This window comes from Macrobrachium nipponense, chromosome 26 (genome assembly GCF_015104395.2).
Source record: "Macrobrachium nipponense isolate FS-2020 chromosome 26, ASM1510439v2, whole genome shotgun sequence".
Taxonomy (NCBI): Eukaryota; Metazoa; Arthropoda; class Malacostraca; order Decapoda; family Palaemonidae; genus Macrobrachium; species Macrobrachium nipponense.
The window spans coordinates 39,914,977-39,938,699 of record NC_087215.1 but is presented as its reverse complement, the minus strand read 5'-3'; the positions used below and the strand labels follow the sequence as shown (position 1 = coordinate 39,938,699).

Genomic DNA, 23,723 nt, shown 5'->3' with positions numbered 1-23,723 from the left:
TTCTGCCGTTGTCATAGGCTCCTCCTCCTCTTCCTCGCCGCTGCTAGAGAACTCCTCTTGAACGACGTTAAGTTGCATGGCCTCCAACTCCTTCAGGTCATCCGTCGTAAGCTCCTCTTGGTGCTCCTCAAGAAGGTCGTTGATGTCGTCCTCGTCGACGACCAGCCCCATGGACTTGCCGAGTCCAACAATCTCGTCAAGATCTGGTTCCAAAACAGTTTCAGGATCGTCAACTGTTTCTGACACTGCAGCACCAGCTTTGCCCACGTCGAATCCCTCGAAGTCTCTGGCGGATACGGCATCAGGCCAGAGTTTCCTCCATGAGGAATTCAAGGTTCACCTCGAAACCTCCTGCCAAGCTAGGTCAATGAGTCGGATGCAAATGACGATATCGAAATGCTCCTTCCAAAATTGACGCAAGGTGAGGTTTGTGGTATCGGTGATGTTGAAATATCTCTTGAAAAGATGTTTATTGTACAGCTTCTTAAAGTTCGCTATCACTTGCTGGTCCATGGGCTGGAGGAGAGGGGGTGGTGTTGGGCGGAAGAAAAAGAATCTTAACGAAGGAATACTCCACTAGGATATCTTCCTCGAGGCCAGGAGGGTGGAGAGGGGCATTGTCCAACACCAGCAGACATTTCAGGGGGAGGCGCTTCTCTTGCAAAAAAAACTCTTCACAGTCGGGCCGAAACACAGATTTACCCACTCCGTGAACAAAAGCCTCGTTACCCAGGCTTTTGCATTAGCCCTCCACATCACTGGAAGCTTCTCCTTCAACACTTTGTGGGCCTTGAAGGCTCGAGGAGTCTCGGAGTGATACACCTTGCAATCCCCACTGGCGTTCGAACAAAGTGCGAGCGTAAGCCTGTCTTTCATAGGCTTATGCCCAGGTAGCTTCTTCTCTTCCTCCGTGATGTATGTCCGACAAGGAATTTTTTTCCAAAAAAGGCCAGTCTCATCACAGTTGAAGACTTGCTGAGAACTGTAGCCTTCCTTGTCATCATCTCGTCGAACGTCTTTTTAAAGGCTTCGGCCGCTTTTCGTGTCCGAGCTGGCAGCCTCCCCATGACGCACCTCCGAATGGATGCCAGTCCGTTTACGAAATTTCTCGAACCAGCCATGCGAAGCCTTGAACTCTGGGTTGGCGTTGAAGTCCCTTCCCCTCCCTCGTCTTCCGCCTGCGCAATCAAATCGCCAAAAATAGCACTGGCCTTGTGAGCGATTGCCGTCTCCATTACTGTATCGCCAGCGTTTTCTTTGTCTTTTATCCAGATGAGGTGCAGCCGTTCCATCTCGTCGTGCACATGGCTCCTCTTGCTGGACAAAATAGTGATGCCCTTCGACGGTGTAGTTGCTTTGATGGCATCCTTCTGTTTAAGGATGGTGCCTATTGTCAACGGATTACGGCCGTATTCCTTTGCGATCACACTCAATCGCATACCAGCTTCGTACTTCTTTATGATCTCCATCTTTGTCTCCAAAGAGAGCATGCGCTTCTTTCCGTGAATTTCAACTTTCTTGGGACCCATGACTACGTTAATTTACGTAAAGTTACACAATACATAATAATACAGTCTTTGCACAACACGATAATATGTACTGCAACGAAATCACTAACGAATCTACATTACTAAACGAAATCGTTGGAGCTAACGAATGCCGATTGCGTACGGTAAAGTTTCGGGTGTGGAGTGGCCGAGCTAAAGCAAGCCAACACGTACGTATAGAAGATGCACGATGGGAGGGATGCTGTCCAATCAGAGAGAAGGATCTCATGGCTTGGCTAGCATCAGGAACCAATGGGAGAGCAGGAGGATGGTGGCGAGTCTACTATAACTAAGATGGCGGCATGCGGCGCGAGTTTCAAAATTGTTATGGGGCGAATCTCGGACTTTCAGAAACCTTTCGTATCTTGAAAACTTTTTGTGTGTAGAGCAGTAAAATTTTTCGCATTGGCTTTCGTAACTTGGATTTTTCGTAAGTTGAGCCTTTCGTATCTCGAGGTACTACTGTATCTTTCCAACTTACAGATGGTTCACTGCCAGGAGGTGGGGTGCCCCGCCATCCTTTATAAGCCGTACAGGCATGAGGTCTGCCGGTCTCATGCTAGCTGCGCCATCCACCTGGAGGGGGACACATGGTCTGGCACCCAGAAGCCTGCGTTGTGTGTTTTGGCCTCGTTACGAACGTGAGAGATGAGTCGGTAGGTAGCACCCTCGCCTCATTGTTACTCTGAATTCGATCTTACACATATCGATTGCGAATAGTCAAACTAGATAACGAGGAAAAGTCCCCGACACGGGGGAACCTGATTGGATTATCTCTTACAGGTTGATCTGATGCTCAAGGCCTCCTCGATGTCGACCCTTAAGGCCTGGGTAGGGGGGTTTGGGAGGAAGGTGGGATCCGGCCAACCCTACGTGCTGTCGGAGGATAAGTGTTCCCTCCTCTACCCGAACGCCAAGGTTTCGGCAGCAGTAGCGGCAGAGGTAGCGGTTCCCATAATAGAGCGGATCCACCAAGAGACCCAAGACCCTCCGGAGGACCAAGAGGGCTTGTGCGATGATATGACGGAGGAGGTGGCGGCCATCAGCCTGCACCGGGAGCCCATGGCCATCGAGGACCAGGAGGAAGGTAGGGAGGTAAGTGAGGCAGGTAGTCGTGGGGCTAACGTTCTCTCCTTCAGCCCAACTCCTTCTTCTTCTTCTTTTCAGGGCTTTCGTAACTTGGATTTTTCGTTAAGTTGAGCCTTTCGTATCTCGAGGTACTACTGTATCTTTCCAACTTACAGATGGTTCACTGCCAGGAGGTGGGGTGCCCCGCCATCCTTTATAAGCCGTACGGGCATGAGGTCTGCCGGTCTCATGCCAGCTGCGCCATCCACCTGGAGGGACACATGGTCTGGCACCCAGAAGCCTGCGTGGTGTGTTTCGGCCTCGTTACGAACGTGAGAGATGAGTCGGTAGGTAGCACCCTCGCCTCATTGTTACTCTGAATTCGATCTTACACATATTGATTGCGAATGGTCAAACTAGATAACGAGGAAAAGTCCCTGACACGGGGGAACCTGATTTGATTATCTCTTACAGGTTGGTCTGATGCTCAAGGCCTCCTCGATGTCGACCCTTAAGGCCTGGGTAGGGGGGTTTGGGAGGAAGGTGGATCCGGCCAACCCTACGGGCTGTCGGAGGATAAGTGTTCCCTCCTCTACCCGAACGCCAAGGTTTCGGCAGCAGTAGCGGTTCCCATAATAGAGCGGATCCGCCAAGAGACCCAAGACCCTCCGGAGGACCAAGAGGGCTTGTGCGATGATATGACGGAGGAGGTGGCGGCCATCAGCCTGCACCGGGAGCCCATGGCCATCGAGGACCAGGAGGAAGGTAGGGAGGTAAGTGAGGCAGGTAGTCGTGGGGCTAACGTTCTCTCCTTCAGCCCAACTCCTTCTTCTTCTTCTTCTTCTTCTTTTCAGGGTTTCTCTGGGAAGTCCACAACCTTTGGGAATAGGTCAGGCTCAGTAATCCCCAAGGTGAAAACCTTGAAGACGAAGTCTCTGTCGAAGGCGGCTAATTAGACCAGCCAAGCCTTCTCCGGCAGGCTCCGCCAGGTCGTCATTGGCCCCCAAGCCTTCGACTTTCTCAGCCAAAGCTACTCCCCCACCCAAGGGGTCGAGAGCTAAGACTTCTAAAGCCATACCGACGGAGTCCGCCTTCGACCAGGAGGCTTTCGCCACTCTTCTCATGCAGAAGATGAGCGAAGTAGTGGACTCGAGACTTCAATTGATGTCCACTCAACTCGCCTCGGGTCTAGAGACATCCGGACAGTCCATCCTGTCTCTGGCCCAAAGATTACAAGCCCAGGAGGAATTGGTGACCGGATTTATCCGGTCCGGAAGCACACCGCAGTCTTTTGCGGTGCCGGACGCATCCAAACTCCCACCATTTGAGAATAGCAACCCATGGCGGTTGGCTCTACATGCTCCATTTTCAGAGGGCATGCTTACAATTGAGGGTTGCGGAACCTGACCCGTGGAAGACTATGAGTTCTTCCCGCCGGGCCTACAATTACCCTTCCCGGGCTACGCTAGACTAGCAAAGGAAGCGTTGGTCAGGGTAGACAAGGTCCCAAAAGAGACAGTGATCTACCCTAGAGATCAGGCTCAGTCGGCATGGGTCTGCACCCTTACGGAATGGGAGTGCGTCTAACACCAAGTTGACGCCTCACAAAGGTTGCTATACCATGTTCGTAGCCCTGGATAACGTCCTGACTCCTTGCACGTCAAAGATCGCAGAATTGACACTGCAAGCCGGAGGATAAACCCATGCCTCAGCTAAAAGAGATGGAGGCTACCTCTTTGCTCTTTCCCAGAGATCTGGAGTGTTGGGTTGGCGCTCCGGCAACGTTCACAGTGGGCAAACTCGACCCGGAGTGTGCCTCCACACAATTCAGTGAACGTTTGCCTAGAATTCCGGATACCATGATAAAGGCGGAATTTGAAGCAAGACGTAGGCTGAGCAGGTCAATTAACTCAAGTCACCACTGCAGAGGTGACAGCTTCTGTCTTTGCAGAGGAGCCTCTATTCCGGGTCCTGACGAAGTCGCTGCTGCAGGCTTATCAATCGGACCTGTATGACTTCATAGCTAGACGAGCCAAAGAAGTGCAGAGAGATAGCGAAAGCTACGAGACAATTCCTCAAGAACAAACAGGCTTCTCGTCGTACCCAAGAGAGATCTTAGGTTCACTTCAGTTTGCTTCAATAACAGATGTTCTGTTGAAAGCCAGACTGAAGGATGCCAATCGGGTTTGGCGGAAAAGAGCCAACAACAAGTTCAGAGACAAAATCTCCTTGATTCCGCCAATACTAAGGGAAAGACTTCCCCCATGGACGGAAGTTTCGGAGTCTTTCCAAATCAGTGCCACTACAATTTCCCCCGCCGTCTCTTATAGTCCACACGGACGCCTCTCTGGGCGGATGGGGGGGCTACTTTCAGTACAAGAAGGTTCAAGGAACATGGTCGACAACATTCCGCCAGTTCCACATCAACGTACTAGAGGCAATGGCCATTTTTCTGACCCTGAAACGACTAGCTCCGGCCAGGAACATTCATATCAGACTAGTCTCGGAGAGCGCAGTGATAGTTTATTGCATAAACAGAGGAGGCTCCAAGTCGAGCCAAATAAATCATGTGATGATTGCAATTTTTTCGTTGGCAATGAAACATCATTGGCAGCTGTCAGCTACTCACCTGGCAGGAGTACGGAATGCCATCGCGGAATCATTGTCCAGGACAACTCCGCTGGAGTCGGAGTGGTCCTTGGACACAAAATTATTCCATTGGATTTGCCAACAAATCCCAGGCCTTTAGGTAGACCTGTTCGCCACGGAGTCCAATCACAAACTTCCGTGTTATGTGGCTCCCAATCTGGATCCTCTGGCTCAGGCAACAGATGCAATGTCCATAGACTGGAACAATTGGCAGAAGATTTACCTATTTCCGCCAAGTTCTACACAAACTCAGATCTTTCAGAGGACAGATTAGCATTGGTAGCACCCAACTGGCCGAAGAGCAATTGGTTTCCTCTTCTACTAGAGTTGAAACTCCGTCCCAGACGGATTCCCAACCCAAAACTGGCTCAAATAGTACAAACTCGAACTGTGTCAGCTTCCTCAAGAATTCTGAATGCCCTAACTTTATGGACTTCATGAAGTTTGCGGCACAGAAGGATGCTAGTATTGACCCACTAAACACCCTGTTCGTGGAGTCAGACAAAAGAGAATCAACGCTCAGGCAGTATGATTCGGCAGTAAGGAAGCTAGCCATCTTTCTAAAAGAATCAGATGTCCAGAAGATGACTACGAATCTGACAATTTCATTTTTTAGCTCTGTTCGAAAAAGGCTAGTACCATTACTACGACTAAATCTGCCTTGAGGAAGATATTTCAGTTTTTAATATTGATTTAACGGATTCGTACTTCTCGTCTATCCCTAGAGCATGTGCTCGTCTGAGACAGGTAGACCGCCCTCACACGGTCTCCTGGTTTTTAAATGACGTACTCAGGTTGGCTTCAGATACTGATAACGAATCATGCTCATATATAACCCTTCTCAGGAACACATTATTTTTAATGACTCTGGCCTCAGGCGCCAGAATGTCTGAACTGTCGGCTCTCTCTAGAGAACCAAATCATATTGATTTCCTCCCGTCAGGAGAAGTTCTGCTCTCTCCAGATCTTAGCTAAGAATGAAGACCCACAAAACAGGTGGTCCCCATGGAAGATTGTCCCTCTTCCACAGGACCCATCATTATGTCCTATTATTACATTAAAATCTTATCTGGGCAGAACTTCTAAAAAGTCTTCAGGTCCTCTTTTTATTAGAGAGAAGGGTGGAACCATTTCCTTGAAGGCCATCAGACCACAATTCTTTAGTTTATCAAACAAGCCAATCCGGATTCAGTCCCTCATGTCCATGATATCCGGGCAGTGGCTACCTCAGTTAATTATTTTCATCATATAAACTTCCATCATCTTAAAAAACATACGGGTTGGAAATCCCCAACAGTATTTAAACGCCACAATCTGAAAACTCTAGAGGCCCTTAAATATTCGGCAGTGGCTGCAGGGAACATTGTCTCCCCTGATACGGCCTAGTTATGTAACTCTAAATCTGTATTTTATTATTTTGCTATTAATTATTTTTTGGTACTCGCTCTCACCTACCTGCCTCGCTTGTAATCCCTGCCTTTCTGCCTTCTGTTCCGGACTAGATTGCTCATCAACCCACTCCTGTACATGTACATAGCTCATTATATATTTGCTTTTATGTGCATTACCTGTTGCATTTTCCCAGGATAGTATGGATTTGGTCATATTAGGTGCTTTTTACCATTTGTAATTTGTTATCCTTACCTTGGTTATTAAAACAATAATTTTAAGAAAATTATATTTTCCTTTCATATAAATTTTTGTTTGCATTTTGTTTCCAAGCTTGTCTGGCCAATTCTCTGTTACTATTTCACTGGCCAACACAGGTCGAGCCCAGAAAAGGGATTTTGACAAAGGAAAAATCTATTTCTGGGGGAAGACCTGTGTCACCCAGTGAACCCATCCCTCTCTTTTTCCTTTCCCCACCCTTTAGCTGGCCCAAGCTTGGGTGCACATTTCAGGAATGAGGGTTTCTGGCAGAGGTAGTAGTAGCGAGCGGAAGGTAGACGGCACCTCTCTAGAGGGGCATTTTGAGAGAGGAGACTTCTAATTGGCAAAGCATCTGTGATAGTGGTTTCCACTCGCCCCTGTGCTATACCGACACCCTGAGGGTGAGCGAGCTGGAGGTAGTAACTCTAGCATTCCACATGGCTTTAGCATTTATTTATACCTAGAAATGAGTGCTATAAGGACATTTCACTGGGCGACACAGGTCTTCCCCCAGAAATAGATTTTCCTTTGTCAAAATCCCTTTGTTGCCTATAGTATTAGTGAAAGTATGAAACTTTTTATTCCCGGGGTCATGGTTTGAACTGAATTCATTTTTACCTTGTAATCAGTGGTTTTATCCTTACTGCCATCACAACTGAAACTTCACAGTGCTTATTTGATTGGAATTATACACATTTTGGTCTTAATTCACTCCAAATTGCACTTGAACCACGTTGCTGTTCCTGGTTCCTAAGCACTCACTCCGCAAACACAGTTATGAGCAGCAGAAGAATACACTGTTTAAGAGGTGCAAAGCTTTATTCCCTTAAGGGTATCGGCGGCCTGTAATTTTGGCGAAATTGGCTCAAATTCGTGAATATGAGTTATCGTCATATTTCCATACATCTGGGTCCCGGCCGTTGCCACACGTAAGATAATATCGATACGAAGCTTTTTAAATGGTTTAAAGGCCACATCCAAGTAGAGAATTAAAGGCCTGGTTAGGGGTGGTTTTACTATTTCATTTTCCATTCATTCTTTAAGTATTTGAGTTTCTTTTCATTGCATTTTGTTTCGTATGCCGTACAATATGTTTTCCTGATAGAGATGGCAAATCTTCCCATGACTGAATAACGTGAGCCACTTGTCTCGAGAGAGAATTCTTGTATTATTTTTTTTTATGCAATCATGTATTTGTTATTTTCAATCAATTGCAACACTTCCTCAGACTTTTAGACATCAATTGTGTATTATATATACTACTAACATGCCAAAAAAGAAGTTTAGTAAACAAAGGGATGCAAGCTCTCATAATATCAAAACTTATCTTGAAATTAAAAGTATAGAGAGCTAATGTAGCTTCTCACATGTCGCCACCTGCCATATGTGCTGAAGAGATGCCAAATACTTCCTATTACGAAGCTCTGAGGGAAATCTATTATTGCACAAATATATCAAGATGATGATGATGATGATGGCACCGACGACTTTGTTTTGAAGTTATCTGATGATGAGGAGGGGGAGGAGGAAGAGAATGAGCATTTTCAAGATGTAATTGCTGTCCATGACGTAGCAGGTGATGTCAGTGTTTTATCAGGAGCCAACCTAAGGAGTTTTTTTTATTGAGAAGTTATATGACTGAAAAAGAAGACGTTCTGAGTGTAAGCAAGGATGGAGAAATAGTTTCATTACCCTTGAGAGCTCTAAAAGACGCTTTTACTTCGACGTATTGCGAGCAGTGTGACAGCAATATAACACTTGAAATTGATAAAAAGTTTTGATGTTGACTTGAAACTAAAGTGTAAGTGTGAGGTGCCATCTGAAAGTGTGAAAACAGAAGATATCGGTGAAACAACAGCTTCATTTATATATCAAAACATATTGCTGCAATGGAACATAATATCAGCTATGCACCAAGTTCATTGCTGCCTATTATGAGAAAAACGACAGAAAACCTGAAAGGCCTTCAGATGAAAGAGAAGACCAGGAAACGAAGGTCTGCTATGCATTCAAGAAAGCAAAAGAAGCAAAGAACATCAAAAGGAGATTATGAAGGAGGGGCTCATTAGCCTTCTAAAAACTAGGCAGCACAAGAGTAGAGTGGCGTTCTACGATAACCCCCAAAAATAATATAAACTATTTTCTTTAAGAAATAAATGTTTTTTTTTTTAGAGGGAATAATATCTCTTATAAAAAATAAAAAGAAGGAAGTCAGACGCCAATGTAGGCTTTTCCAAAGGAAAAATCTTTATATGCTTCTGAAAGCAAAATAAATGGTTAGCAAACTTTAACTGCGTTTTTCTCAAACATACATTTTTCCTACATTCAAAAGTTCTAAAAAACTCCCTTATTTATGAATGGATTTTAATCATTTAAAAAGCAATTGGAATAAAGATAGTGAGAGAACACATTGGCAAATTTATTTTTCTTTTTTTTCTCAAAAAATTTTTTTTACCAATATCTAATACATAATTTTAGGATATTTTTTATTGAATTTTTTAAAATATTTATTTTAAATAGCACACATCACATATTGGATTTCTGAGTTTGCCATTTTATTTGATAGGTATTAAACTTTCTACTAGTATTACTTTTTTCTTTAAACTGAACGTAATAAGGAAGGAGGATAATAAAAACTTAAAAAAACAAATAAAAAGCTATGTTTTAAAGAAAAATATTTGTTAAAAAAAAGTTTTTATCTAATTCACCTGAAATTTTGTGTGCATCTTTAGTCAAACTAGAGGTAACAACTGTGCAAGTTTGAACACCGTCACTCAAAATTAACCCCCGACCCCACCGATACCCTTAACTGTTTACTTTACTCATTATTTAGTTCAACTTTACCTCAAAATGTTTAATTCATGTCTATTATCCCTTTTTTGCAACCAAATTGACCCCCAAAAATTAAAAATATTTCTGATGTATACTTACGAGCAGACGACGCAACGAAAAATGACTCATCGTTGCCAATCTAGTTGAGCTTCACACATATGCCAATGCATTTACAAACTGTTTCCATGAATTCTAGTTGTCATAGTAATGCAGTAATGATAAAATTGCTGTAATATGTATATACTGTATACTACAAATAGATATGCTAATTTCACTTACTTCCCCGGTTTTGTGTAAGTCTTATACCCAGTTTGGAGGGTAAACACATACCAATTGACAACACTGATAAACAATTGAAGAGCACAAAACGCCGCAAAGAATGCCGTAGTCCCCTTGAATAAGTACTGGTTAGAGGTCACGTTTACGATTGTTGTGATGAAAGTGCCCCAGCATCTATGGGTACAAGTGGTGTGCGGATTTAGCACAGGAAATGGGAAGTTTGTTGACACAAGCGACTCCGCAAACATCAAGACAGCATCAATCTTCTAAACATTTTTAATCGTAAGTAAAAATTTTGAAAGCGTTTTAGGGTAGTGTGCACTGCATTGGCCACACTTTTCCTTACCCTCTTTTAAAGAAATCTTAAAATATGGCCTTAATTTCTAATTTTGATTTGAAAAGAAAAATACTTAGGGTAAACAATCACGGACGATCCATCGTCATCACGCTGGCCGAGTCTTATTCACTCGATATTTAATTGGTGAAACAAGAATACAATTACAACTTTAAGCATACCATTCAAAAGATTGAAGTTTCATCAACATAATGTGATATATGAAAGCCCCAAACGATCTAAAATAAGCATGGGACGCTCTTCGTAAAATATGTTTTCAAGGCAGTTTTGAAATGACAATTTGTCGAAAATTGCATTTTTCCTAACTATACAAACCTGAGGTCCTTTAACAATAGGAAGTAGCTAGCGGCAGCTGGAACGGTCGTAAGCTTCGAACAAGGGAAGAACGGTAGTTAACTGCTTGTCCGATCGTCGCGCGCCGCGCGACTGGGAGGTAAACAAATCACTTTTGCTTTTGGCCCATGCAAAATACGCAGAGTGAGGGGTGGCATGAGGAGGGACTATATGTAAAGGACCTCAGGTTTGTATAGTTAGGAAAAATGCAATTTTCGACAAATTGTCATTTGTTCCGATACGTAATACAAACCATCGGTCCTTTAACAATAGGAAGACTCACTTCTTTGGTGGGAGGAATCTGAGTCTTTTGATGAACAGACTGGTGTTGTTCGTCCATCCCTGGAATGCCTCCCTGGTCGTAAGAGCGAGGGAGGGATCCAAGCCTCTGTCCGATTGATCGGGGTGTGCACCGCAGGATCAATGGTCAGACCTCTGGGCCGAGTACTAAGAGAGAGGCAAGCGTATCTCTTCGTACCAGCATTGTAAGAACTTTTCCTGTACATGAGCAAATATAAAGTAATGGGTTTGTCTCATGTAGGCATCCACTTCCTCCCCCTTGTTGGAGGAAGTGGCGGATATACACTCCTATCTCTAGTTAAAGAGATAGGATGGAGCTCGGTCGAGTAGCTTACCTGCATCTGACTCCCTTCCAGCGTGGTAACGACCGTATCCCTCTGCCCACAGGTAGAGGTAGAGAAAGATGGTGAAGAGAAGCCAGTCACACTCTCATTCGCACATTCATTCTCCCAGTCATACCAGGAATCGATGCTGTTCTGCTGCTCGGGTGCTGGGTAAGCTTACACAACGTGTTGAGCAGCCACCACAGGTCCCAAGGAAAAAAGTATCCAAGGATTTGTGGGCAATATCCGAAGGTAGAAGGACGTGAAGGTGGTCTGGTTGGCCCAGACTCCTGCCTTCAGAACCTGCGCCACGGAGAAGTTCTTACTGGAACGCTAAGGAGGGTCCGATACCTCTGACTTCGTGGGCTCTCGGTCGGAGCGTACGGATGTCGTCGCTACCATCAGCCTCGTACGCTCTCCTGATCACCTCACGCAGCCAGAAAGAAAGCGTGTTCTTGGAAACTTCTTTCTTGGTAACCCCAGTGCTAACGAAGAGGCGTCGACACTCAGGCCTGAGGTGTCGAGTTCTCTTCAGATAGCGCCGTAGCGCCCTCACAGGACAAAGCAGCATCTCATCCGCATCGTTATCGGTGAAGTCCAGAAGGGAGGGGATCGTGAAAGACTCGAACCTGTCGTCAGGGATCGACGGATTCTGAGTCTTGGCTACGAAGTTCGGGACGAAATCGAGCGTCACAGATCCCCAGCCTCTGGTGTGTTTAACATCATAAGAAAGACCATGTAGTTCCCCTACTCTCTTCGCCGATGCCAGGGCCAGCAAGAAGAGGGTCTTGAGGGTCAGATCCCTGTCTGACAGACTCTCGGAGTGCTCGAAGGGTCTTCGAGTCAAACTCCTAAGGACGAGAGTCACATCCCACGCAGGGGGCCTGAGTTCCCTGGGTGGGCAAGAACCTTGTCGAAGCTCCTCATTAGCAAGGAGATCTCAAACGAGTTCGAGATGTCCAGTCCCCTCAGTTTTAGGACGAGAGCCAGGGCGGCTCTATATCCTTTAACTGTGGGTACTGAGAGGAGCTTCTCTTGGCGAAGAAACACGAGGAAATCCGCTACCTGCTGAAGAGTGGCTCTGAGAGGAGACAGACCCTGTCTACGACACCAACCACAGAAGACGGCCCACTTCCCCTGGTACACAGCTGCAGAGGACTGTCGGACGTGTCCAGCCATCTCTGTTGCTGCGCTACGAGAAAAGCCTCTCGTTCGCAAGAGATGGTGGATAACAGCCAGCCGTGAAGTTGAAGGGACTGGACTGCTAGGTGGTACCGTTCTACGTGTGGCTGGGCTAGAAGGTTGTGCCAATTGGGTAGCTCTCTCGGTGCGTCCGCAAGAAGAGCCAGCAGGTCCGGATACCAAACGGCTTGAGGCCGTTTGGGAGCCACCAGTATCATTCTGAGATTGGGAGTGACCAGTGCTCGAATGATCACTTTCCGCAATCAGGACAGAAGGGAGGAAAGGCGTAGGCGAAGAGGTTGTCCCAGGGGTGTTGGAGAGCGTCCTCTGCAGCTGCCCATGGGTCCGGCACGGCCGAAAAGAAAACCTGAAGTTTTCTGTTGTGCCGGGTGGCGAACAGGTCTACGACCGGTCGCCCCCACAGGTTGAAGAGCCTTTCCGCCACGTCTTGGTGTAGAGACCATTCGGTCCCTATCACCTGATCCCGACGGCTGAGCTTGTCCGCTACTACATTCCTCTTGCCTGGAATGTAGCGTGCTGACAGCTCTATCGAGTGAGCCGTGGCCCACTCGTGCACCTGCACCGTCAACTGATGGAGCGGAAGAGACACTAGCCCCCCCTGCTTGTTGACATATGCCACTACCGTGGTGTTGTCGCACATCAACACCACTGAGTGTCCCACCAAGCGGTCCTGAAATTCTCGGAGAGCGTTGAACGCCGCCTTGAGTTCCAGGACATTGATGTGAAGGTGCTTTTCGTGATGGTCCCACACACCTACAGTCAGCAACTCCTCCAGGTGTGCGCCCCATCCTCGGTCGATGCGTCTGAGAACAGAAGCATCTCCGGGGGGGGAGTGCGTATGGGCACTCCTCTTAAGAGGTTCTGTCGTCGAGCCACCAGGCTAGGTCCTGCCTCACCTTGTCCGTGAGAGCCACGGGAAAGTAAGGAGGATCCTTGGCCTGAGACCAACTCTCCCTTAGCCTCCACTGGAGAGACCGCAGGTGAAGACGCCCGTGAGGGACTAACTTCTCGAGTGAACGACAGATGGCCGATCACGACTTGCCATTGCTGTGCTGCCTGTTCCTGCCGAGACAGGAACCGGCCGGCTGCCTCTGAATTTTGCTGATACGCAAGTCTGCGGGAAAGACCTGCCCTGCTACCGTGTCTATCAGCATAACCCAGGTACTTCATCTTCTGCTTGGGTTCGAGATCGGACTTCTCGTAGTTTATCACGATCCCCAGATCGCGACAAAACTTGAGGAGTCGATCTCTGTCCTGCAGCAACTGCGAGCGGGAGCTCGCCAGGACTAGCCAATCGTCGAGATACCTCAGAAGACGTATCCCGTGCGAATGGGCCCAAGCTGACACCAGAGTGAACACTCGCGTGAACACCTGTGGGGCGGTTGAGAGACCGAAACAAAGTGCCCTGAATTGGTACACCGTCCCGTCGAAGATGAAGCGGAGGTACTTTCTGGAGGACTGATGGGATTGGTATTTGAAAATACGCGTCCCTTCAAGTCCACTGAAAGCATGAAATCGTTCCCCCTGATCGAGTCGAGCACCGAGCGTGCCGACTCCATCGTGAACCGCGTCGTGCGAACGAAGCGGTTCAGGGGAGAGAGGTCTATCACCGGACGCCAGCCCCCCGATGCCTTCTCCACTAGGAAGAGGCGGCTGTAAAAGCCCGGTGACTGGTCCTCCCACGATTTCTACAGCTCGTTTCCGCCAGCATGGTCTTGATCTCCTGTCGAAGAGCGTTGTCCTTTGCTGATCCCCGGACATAGGTCTGTAGATGGACCGGTTTGGAGATGAGGGGGGGCCGAGACTCGAAGGGTAGTAGATATCCCTCCCGAAGGACGTCTACTATCCAGTTCTCGGCGCCGTAGCGCGCTGCCAAGTCGCCCCCAATGGCTCGCCAGGCCACCCCCCCACTTCCGGCAGTCAGGTGAGGGGGAACGCCGTCCCTAGCGTTTCCCTCCTCGTTTCGACTTCTTTCCACCGCCTCCTCGGGGAAAGGAGGGTTGGGAGGAGGGCTGATTACGGCCTCCTCTAGCAGAAGTCGAAACAGCAGGAGTCTTCACACGGGGCTTGGACGGTGCAAAAACCGTCTTCGCCGCCGTGGAAGCGCTAGCCAAGCTCTTTGGCTTGGCCGCAGTCGCTCGAGATTGCCCAGTAACCTTCGAGACTGCCTGGTGAACTAAGCGGTCACTGTCATCAGTGCGCCGCCTTTCCACCGCAGCGTCCACCATCTCCTCCGAAAGAGAGCTGGGGAACTCCTAATGGGTCCATTGCGAAGCCCGAGTGCCGCCTCACGCCCGGCCCCCTTGGTCACTCGGGTAAGGACTGCGTCCCTACGTCGAAGAACCAAGTTGGCCCACAGGTTAGCAGTCTGATGGGCGAGGTAAGAGATCGCTCTTCCTCCAGACTGGCACAGTCTCCTGAAAGAAGCGTCGTCTTCGAGAGCAGAACTCCCGGAGCCGGCCGCTACTTTGGATATTGTGAGGGACCACAAATCCAACCAAGAGACTGCCTGGAACGCTGCCATAGCGGTAGATTCCAGGGCAAGTGCCTCCTGCTGCGAGAACCAGAGGTTCTCCGACAGGAGCTGCTGCAGGGACACACCTGGAGTTAGCCTCGTAACTCCGGGTTAACCTGTTTAGGCAGTATCGGTCTTCCGAAGGCACGTAGAATCGCCTCTGACGCTGTAGAGGGGGAGGAAGCAGCTTAGAAGACCGTCCGGATTTCAGCGAATCCTCCCGTCCTGAGACGAGATTCTCAACTTGATCCAGGACTGAGTCTGCAAGCTCTGATCGCGGTAACCCCACCATCATTTTGGGTTCCCTCTTGGGACCCCAAAATGATTCAAGCCGGGACGTGGGCTCTGCCGGTGGTAGCGGCGATCCTTCCGCAAGGTCATTATGCTGACGAATCAGCTTAACCCTATCTTACGCCGATTGGACGTATTAAACGTCGAGTCAAAATGTCTCCCGTATGCCGATTGGACGTATCATACGTCGGCTCAAAAAAGTTTTTTAAAAATTCGCGGAAAAATACTTATAGGCCTACCAGCCGAAAACTTTTGTATCACGTCGCCTTGGGGGAGGATGCTGGGAGTTCACGGATCAAGGCGTTGTTTTGTTTACAATCGCTACGCAGGCGCGCAAATGCGCGAAGTTTCGTTTCTTTATCGCACTAAAGTTATCAGTGACACATCTCGGAAATTATTTCGTCACTTTGACATAATTATTGCACCATTTTAAATTATCCTTTACATGAAGTATTATATATGAAAATGTGCGCAATTTCATGCACAATACAACTAAAAAATACTCATGATTGTAGCTTTTATCAATTTTGAAAATATTTTCATCTAAATAGACGATAAGTTGCAAAAATTTCAACCTTCGGTCAACTTTGACTCTACAGAATGGTCGAGAAGGAAAAAAAGAAAACGCAATTGTAAGCTAAAATTCTTATATTATAGTAATATTCAATCATTTGCCTTCATTTTGCAACAATTGACGTCTCTAGCACATATTTCGATTTATGGTGAATTTATGAAAAAACTTTTTGTTTTTTCCTTACGTTCGTGCGATAACTCTTCCGATAAATTTTTTCGTGCGATTGTCCTAATGTTTGCACCCTTTTAAATTTGCCGTTACATAAAGTTTTATATATGGAAATTTGCGCAATTCATGCACAATACAACAAAAGACAACCCATGGTTGTAGCTTTTATCAGTTTTGAAATATTTTCATATAAATAACGTTAAGTGCAAAAATTTCAACTTTCGGTCAGCTTTGACTCTACCGAAATGGTCGAAAAACGCAATTGTAAGCTAAAACTCTTATATTCTAGTAATATTCAATCATTTACCTTCATTTTGCAACGACTTGGAAGTCTCTAGCACAATATTTTGATTTATGGTGAATTTATGAAAAAAAAAAAAAATTACGTTCTTCGCGCGGTAACTCTTCCGAAAAAATCAGAATTTTTTTGTGCGATTGTCGAAATGTTTGCACCATTTAAAATTAGCTGTTTCATAAAGTTTTATATATGAAAATGTGCGCAATTTCATGTAGAATACAACTAAAAATGATTGAAGGTTGTAGCTTTTCTCTTTTTTTTCGAAATATTTGCATATAAATCACGATAAATAGAAAAAAAACCACGTTCGGTCAAATTTGACTCTACCGAAATAGTTGAAAAACGCAATTGTAAGCTAAAACTCTTACGGCCTAGTAATATTCCGTCATGTTTCTTCATTTTGAAACAAATTTGAAGTCTCTAAAACAATATTGTGATTTATGGTGAATTTTTGAAAAATATATTTACCTTCACTCCGCGCGCCGATTCGCGGCCGCAAGTCTCCAAAATACGTACATGGCATTATCCTAATATTTGCTCCTTTCATATTAGCTTTTTATAGAGTTTCATATATCAAAATGTGCGCAAATACATGAAGAATACAATAAAAAATAATTGAAGGTTGTAGCTTTTTCCATCTTCGAAATATGTGCATATGAAAAAATATATATATTAAAATTTCGACATTCTTCTCCAAATTTAACTCGTCCGAAATGGTCGAAATCTGCAATTCTAATCTAAAACTCTTACAGTATCGTAATATTCAATCATTTGTCTTAATTTTGAAACAAATTGGAAGTCTCTAGAACATTATTTAGAATTACGTGCAATTGGTTTTTGAAAAAAATATTTTTTTGCGTCCGCGCGTTACGAATTCGTACATCATTTTGTGATAATATTTTTCCGGTGTTACTTTTATTGTTTTACAATGTATTATATATCAAAATGATCGCAATTTAGTGTACAATACAACGCAAAAAAAAGTAACTGTTAGCTTTGACCGTTTTCTGCACAGCGTGATTTGAATACAATTATGTATGAATTTTTTTTTCGCTACCATATATCGCATTATTTACATATGATAATGATTATTATTTTCATTTCTGATGGTTGCATTCTAAACTTCAGGCAATGACAAAAAAAAAAAAAAGGAGCCAAAAATGAACTCTTAATCTTCAAAAGTAGCGCGCGCTGTAATTTTTTGAAAAAATTATTTTTTTCCACTTCCGCGCTCACTCCAAACCAGGCCCGGCATACGGGAGACGTTTTGATTTTTAGGGCTCCGGCTTAAGAGGGTGGTTAATGACCTCTGCAAAGTTCCTCTGTATCTCGGGAGTTACTGCGTCTTGTGGAGTAGGACCGTCCAGTCCCTACAGCAAGAACAGGTCCCGCGATACTCCTCCTTCAGAAGGAAGAACAGCGACAGACCCCTGACGGTCGCCTCCAACTACTTGCGCGTACGTTCTGGTCGGTCCTAAAACCGTGCCTGAGCCGTACGGCGTCATAGCGGGGTCACGAGCGGCGCACCTCTCGTGATCACTCCTCGGTACCTCGCTCCTCCCGGTATAGCCCGAGGAGGTTGAAGGTACGGGAGAGGCAGACCTGACGCTCTCGCTCGCTGGCAGGACCAGCGTGCGTGGAGGGCTGCTGCTGATCGTCAACCCGCGGTGGTGGCGATCGAGCAGCAGGCCTAGCCTTGCCGCTCGCCTGGGGCGAGAGGCTCGGCTGAGAACGTCGAGACTGATCTCTAGCGTCAGGCGAGCTGTTGCTGGTCACCGTCTCCGCCCGGTCCCTATGGGAGCGGCGGTCAGGTGACCTGCTAGGCTCTCTGTCGCGGCGAGACCGGCCAGCGTCCTCTCGGCGCGTCGAGCCGCTGGTACCAGCCGTGGCTGGTACCGACGGCCGCGGGGACCCCTTCCTCGCCTCAACCCGTGGCTGGTCAGCGACCGTCACGTCAACCCGAGCAGCCAGTTGATCGCTGCGAGAGCGTCCACTGGCCTGGCGAGAGTCGTGCGCACGACTCTCGCCAGTCTTCTGCTCCGCGCCGCTGTCTTGACGGCGAGCGAGCTCGGACGTCAAGACTTTGGCTGGACGGTCTCCCGTGGAAGAGCGTCCACTCGGTACTTCTCGCGAACGAGAAGCGGCCGAGACGGAACCTGGTTTAGCGGCAGAACCGCTAACACCAGGTGAGGACGTACCAGCCGAGGCTGGTACACCTCTGGTCCCCGTCGTCTTCTTCTTTGCAGAGGAAGAGACGGGCCCCGTTCCCGAAGGAACAGGAGGACCAGCAGAAGAGCTCCCCGACTCGCCTGAGCGAGCCGGGCCCTTAGAAGATCCCGAAGGAGTCTTCTTAGGGGGGGAGGAGGCAGCCTTCTTCTTCTTCGGCTGTTTAGCCTTAGAAGTCGAAGGGAAGAGGAGGCAGCAGACGACGAAGACGACGACGACACCCCTTCCTCTTCTTCCTCTTCTTCTTCGCCAGGCTCCGCAGGACAGACGTCAGGTCTTCCATCCAGGAGGGAGCCGGGCAGTTGCCGAAGCAACAGGGCCCGACTGCATCTGTCCGGAAAGACCTGAGCCTGTGACAGCACCACCCACAGCAGGAACAACAGGAACAGGTCCAGGAACAGCAGGAACAGCAAGCACATTATCTGAAAGAGAAGGAGCAGCAGGGACAGCAACAGGTACGGCAGGCACGGCAGGTACCGCAGGAGAGCCAGGCGTCCTGTCGGCAGCTACCGTCATCCTCGGCACTGGCGGCAGGTCCAGGGGGGTACTCTTGGGGCAGCGGAAGTCCGGGGTCGGCAACACAAAGAACCCAGGTGGCGGTGGCACCGTCCTCTTTGGTACGGCAGTAATCGGTTGTGTATTGCAGCCGTGGGTGTCACCGACATTACATGTGGTGTATACACCAAGTGCGTTGGCATATCATAAGCTGGTTGTAGATATTGTGGTAGTGGTAGTGGTTACCGTACCATGAGTGACCCACTGCCGACCCCGCCAAACCGCTGAATTAACCCCTGTATACTAGGCACTCCCTGCAGTCCCAGCGACTCCCACACCTGTCCCAGGTCGTCCTTCGCTGATGGCACACCTGCGGAAGCAACAGTCGGGTTAGTTAGAGGGGTTCCCTCGCGCCTGGGGGGAGAAGAACCCCACCCAGAGCGGACGGAAGACCCCGAATACAACTGGACGTCCGGGTAGCGGGCGCCCTCCTCACACTCGACGGATCGAGAGAGGAGAAGGACTCCGCTACCACCCCCCCCGCAGGGGAAGGCGCGAAACGTGGGGGCTGGCCGGGGGGCAGGAAAGAAGACGAAGTGTCCGTTACCAAAGGAGTCACTGGACTTTCCGATGACTTCTTTGGCGGCCTAAGTCTCTTCCTGCCCTCGTACAGCACCCACTGCGCCTCGGACCAATTCATACATGTTACACATGGCTCGGTGCGGGAGCATTCTCGCCCCCGACACCGAGTACCAAACCTCGTGTGGATCCACATCCACAAATGATCTGAATCCGCCGCATCTACGCCCCTCCAGCCCGGGACACACTTACGGGCGACTGGGGGGCGCGCGAAATCTCCATTTCTTGATCACTCATTATTAATATGAAAAAAGAAAATGTAAAGTACTTACAAGCATACACTCTCAAACACACTAGGAAAAAGAGGGCTGATACTCAAAGCAAACGACAAAGCGGGCAGAGCGATGACGAGCACGTCCTATCCTCACACGGCCGAAAGCAAAAGAGATTTGTTTACCTCCCAGTCGCGCGGCGCGCGACGATCGGACAAGCAGTTAACTACCGTTCTCCCCTTGTTCGAAGCTTACGACCGTTCCAGCTGCCGCTAGCTACTTCCTATTGTTAAAGGACCGATGGTTTGTATTACGTATCGGAACAAATCCAATATGGCGGCTATCGTCAGGCTGGCCGGTCTAATCACGGACAATCCACCATCTTTCCCAGCCTTCCCAGCACTCATTTGAACAATGTTAGCATATATATGTAACGTTTATTGATCTTACTCAAGATTGCAGTTGTAATCAGCACAATAAACCAACATTTTGTTGCCTATATTTGTGAAAGTATGAAACTTGTTATTCCCGGGGTCATGGTTTGAACTGAATTCATTTTTACCTAGTAATCGGTGGTTTTATCCTTACAGCCATCACAACTGAAACTCTACAGTGCTTGATTGTAATTATACAAATTATTGGTCTTAATCCACTCCAAATTGCACTTGAATCACGTTGCTGTTCTGGTTCCTATGCGCTACTCCACAAACACAGTTACGAGCAGCAGACAACGGCACTGTTTATGAGGTGCAAAGCTTTATTCCCTTAATTGTTACTTTACTTATTATTTAGTTTAATTTACTTTGTTACTTCAAAATGTTTATCTAATTCATGTCTATCCCTCCCTTTTTTGCAACCAAATTACCCCGAAAAATTACAGATATTTCTAAAGTAGATACAATCCAATGCTTCTAACCTTGTCGTACATCTGGCTGCCAAAAACCATCGCAGAGCAGACAACGGATTAGTGAATTATAATTTTCTCTTTTTGCTAGCACTTTTCATTGATTTAAGTCTTATTATTAGTACTATTTTGATTTTTAATAAGTGTATGCCAGAAATAAATGAAACCTTTCATGCTTGCATGCTAAGAATGGCAAAATCATCGTTGCCACATTAGTGGAGCTTCACACCTACGCCGATGCATTATTATAAACTGTTTCCATGATTCTAGTTGTCATAGTAATGCAATAATGATTAAATTGCTTTAATATTTCTATATATATATACTTTCAATACATAGGCTTAATTTCACCAATTTCCACGTTTTGTATTAGTCTTATACCCAGTTTGGAGGGTGAACACATACCAATTGGCAACAGAGAGAGAGAATTGAAGGTGAAGGAAGGAAAAAGGATAGGAGTGGCGTTGGAGGTTGGGGGAGAGAGTAGGTGGAGCTTTTTACTGCTGTGTTCGTATCCATTTCTGGATAATGGAGTTTTTGTCTCTTGGTACAAGGACAAGTGTCGTTATTCTTTACGATTAGTGATTCACGATACCCTTATAAATTACGGCACTGGGTGTAATACACTATAGCAAAATCTCGTTCTGATACGAGTGTTCGTTACAGAAATATTGCCAAAAAACGTGCTTGCACTGTCTCTGAAACCCCATAGTAGTATGCTGCTTAGTTGTCAATCAGTTTTTTGTAATCAAGTATTTTACAAGCTAGCTATTGCATAAATTTGTATTTTCTCAATCAAAACATATGATCCTCAATACTAACTTTCCTCTTTTATCAACTTTCTGGTCATTGCAAATTCTGCCCCATTAATTTCTTATGGTGCGAAAACAGACAAGAGGCCCAGGGAGCGAAAGTGATAGCGTCACACTACGGCTGTAATCTGACAGTAAAACATCTTCATATATCCAAAAAGTAAATAATAAAGATATATATGTGCATTACGATTACAACAATTACATGAATAGCTGATAACAATCTGCATGAATAATTGGCAACTGTTTCTGAGTTGAGTACATATAGCAATTCATTTCAAGAGGTACGAAAGTCAAGATGTCGTGACGTCACAATATAGGACTTAAAAAAACTTTCTAATTCCGAAAAATAATTACTTAAATTAGAGCCAGGAATCGAGTTACTTTTTCAATAACAAATATTTTCAAATTAATCATCATAAATATGTAAAATATTGATGTTTTACTATTTATTTAAATAATTATCTAGTGCACGCTTCGTCATCTTCTTCTACCAAAACCGTAGTTTCCTTAAAAACGTCGCGGCAAGGGACCGTTTTCCGATTGTTGTGATGAAAGTGCCCCAGCGTCTGTGGGTACAAGTGGTGTGCGGATTTATCACAGGAAATGGGAAGTTTGTTGACACAAGCGACTCCGCAAACATCGAGATGGCATCAATCTTCTAAGTTATTTAGTTGTAAGTAAAAATTTCGAAAGTGTTTTGGTGAAGTTTGCACTGCGTTGGCCACCCTTTTCATTACCTTCTGTAGCTTAAAATATGGCCTTAATTTCTAACTTTGGAGAAAATACTTACTTCGAAAGGAGAGTAGGGTAAAAAACCGCATGGTACAGGGGTGGACCATGTACGATCAATGTGTACAACCCCAAAAAAGTACATTATATAACACGTCCTGACATCGGAGATGGGCATCAGACGCGACTTCTTGTTGGTGAGAAACGGAGCTAAAGACCTACTACGGGTTCTCGGGAATGTCAGGACGCGTTATAATGTACTTTTCTTGGGGGTTGTACACATTGATCGTACATGGTCCACCCCTGTACCATGCGGTTTTTTACCCTAGAGGTCTTTAGCTCCGTTTCACACCAACAACAACTCGCGACTGATGACCATCTCCAGTGTCAGGACGCGTTATAGTACTTTTTCGGAGGGTGTCCAGCCGTGATCGTCTGTGTGTTGGCCAGTCCATGCGGTGCTTTACCCTACTTCAAAAGGAGTAGAGGTCTTGAGCTTCTGCTATCACCACCAACTCATGACAGATGACCATCTCCGGTGTCAGGACGTGTTAAAGTACTTTTTCGGAGGGTGGCCAAAACTGCGGTAGTCGGTGAGTTGGCCACTCCACTCGGTTGTTTACCGTAAGTAGCGTAAAGGAAAAAAAAAAAGCGTGGTTTGCGCCAACAAAGTAATCGAAAGGCATAAAGCAAAAGATAATATGTCGGAAAAAGCGTGTGATTCATGTACCTGAACAGATATAGTACTATCATATGTATAGATCTAACCTTTAATACTCGTAGGCTTCTTGCTGTCGTGCTTTAAAGTTGCAGAACAGAGCACAAGCTTTCGATGCTGCAGTTAGGTATTCCACACACTGTGATTGTGTTCTGTTAAGATAATAAAAGTCCCGTCCACTATCACACGCTCTAGTACCACGAATCCTCGTTCACCAATGAAGAGTGAAAGATACGCTAACAGATTCGTTTATCAGCTGCTAATTGTTCAGAACTGGGAGATGTACCACTTGAAGAAGACCGCCTATACTAGCATCTATTGTCAACATACGCTTCTTCTTCTTCAAATTATAGAACACGAATAGTATCATTTTCTGGAGATTCAAAGAAGTATATAGGTATAACTAATTGAAAAGGAAAGCTACAAGAGTTGAAGAAAGATATTAGGAAGAAGCATATCATAAACAAAAACAAAAAGTACAGCAAATAATAAAGAAAACATATGAAGAATATAAATCAAAGGTTAGAAATGAGATAATGAATGATGAAAACAGACGCTGGAAAACCTGGGAAAACCTCAGAAAAAGAATGGATAAGGATA

At 46.2% G+C, this 23,723-nt stretch overlaps 1 protein-coding gene across 3 annotated transcripts in view; it reads right to left on the bottom strand.

The window, feature by feature from the left end:
* LOC135200195 (uncharacterized) overlaps positions 1 to 23,431 on the bottom strand; it is a 252,982-nt gene extending 229,551 nt beyond the window's left edge. For all 3 annotated transcript variants that reach the window (XM_064228628.1, XM_064228629.1, XM_064228627.1), the window contains exon 1: positions 23,174 to 23,431. The gene's annotated coding sequence lies outside the window, so the exon portion shown is untranslated. The remainder of the gene's footprint in view (positions 1 to 23,173) is intronic.
* Positions 23,432 to 23,723: the final 292 nt, after the last annotated feature.